Here is a 1,501-nt window from a genome sequence, read left to right as displayed (position 1 = left end):
AACCGCACCAGAGTTCCTTTGGAACCGGACTGAGACCACCTCTTCAAGAAGGTCTTGGTCTGGTTGTTTTGAGTGCGACTGCTGTGTTCACACCTGCACAAACGAACCGCACTGAGCAGGGAACCAAATTTGAGTCTGATTGAACTGAACCAAACAGGGCAGGTGTGAAAGCAGCCTTAGAGACTGAAAGGTTTAACGCCACCCCAGAGGAGGTGTGCTGTCCTGTATATGGAGAGTTAAGGATGTACCTTTTTGAGTAAAATTACCTCTATTTATGTTGAAAAATGAGTTTTGTTTCAGAGGAGTAACCTTTTTTGTGTCTGAATGTCTTTGCCAGGCCTGAGATACAAGGCTGAGTATTTTGTTTAACGGACTGAGCAGTAAAATAACCGTAATTTGGTTTGATCACTGCAACGTCATTGTAAACCCATTGACAAAATCAAATCAATCATCCATTCTCATACTTTTTACTTAAATGTGGATTAAATATGTATCTGACACACAACTTAGTTTTCACAAGCTTCTTCATCTCAATACTGAAGGTCTGTATTCAAACTATTAAGCTGATAAGCTTGTGAAATAAAGGAGTCTGAGTGGGAGAATGCGACTCCTGAAACTGTCTTGACACCATCAGCTGAAGATCAGATGTATCACTCTGGATTTGTCAGAACTACAGAAACACTCGGTCCATTCGTGGTGCAGTGTCGTCACAGAGTGATGCTCCTATCAGCTCATAAACAATCTTTGAAGAGGACACAAGCTCACACAGAAACAGTCAGGTTTAATTTCAGCCTGCCATCAAGTTACTCACATAATAAACCTGAACTGGTGACAGCTGGTATATTACCTTGATATATTACCTTGGCTAGCTTGGCTAATTTTGCCAACTCACCAGTGCAATTAAATCATTTTCTGCTGCAGTGTGTAGCCTGACTGTCACCAGAGAGAATCGCTGCAACAACAGCAGGCTGAGGTGGACAGAAGAGCAGAGAGGACGTGAAGATCAGATTTTGATCTGCTTTGTTCTAGATGATACTGATCCATTAAAATATGTCTGGGTGGACTCCAGATAATGGTCCTCAGGATCAGCTCTAGACATCTCCAGTAAATGGAACAAACAGGCGACAGAGGCAGGAAAGTCTGGAGCTGCTCCATCGACAATGAATGGTGAAAGATGCTCTAGATGACACTGAGAGAACCCAGGGGAATGCGGGTACATTTTAGGTTTCAGAGCTGAGAACACTACAGCAGAATATTTTAGTTATAAAAAAAGGCTCCAGACTTTATAATCGATGCTATCACAAGTTTGAGACCTTAGCCCTGTTTCCACTTTCAGTCCAGTCCCTTTGGAACCAGCAGTGACCCTTCAGACATGGTACCTAGACCCTCGGTCTGTTCAGACAGTCCTCTTAAATGTGGGCGGGGTTGTTGTCACTCACTGCTCCGTCCAGCACTCGCTGTATTTCCTCATCAGCGGTGACACAGATGGAAGTCTGCACCT

At 43.6% G+C, this 1,501-nt stretch overlaps 1 protein-coding gene across 1 annotated transcript in view; it reads right to left on the bottom strand.

Moving 5' to 3' along the window:
- Window positions 1-1,501, bottom strand: part of lancl2 (LanC lantibiotic synthetase component C-like 2 (bacterial)) — a 44,483-nt gene that overhangs the window by 13,298 nt on the left and 29,684 nt on the right. The window lies entirely within an intron of this gene.

Source organism: Epinephelus moara, chromosome 11, assembly GCF_006386435.1.
Source record: "Epinephelus moara isolate mb chromosome 11, YSFRI_EMoa_1.0, whole genome shotgun sequence".
NCBI lineage: Eukaryota > Metazoa > Chordata > Actinopteri > Perciformes > Serranidae > Epinephelus > Epinephelus moara.
Note: the sequence above shows the minus strand (reverse complement) of the source record. Positions and strands in the feature narration are given on the sequence as shown.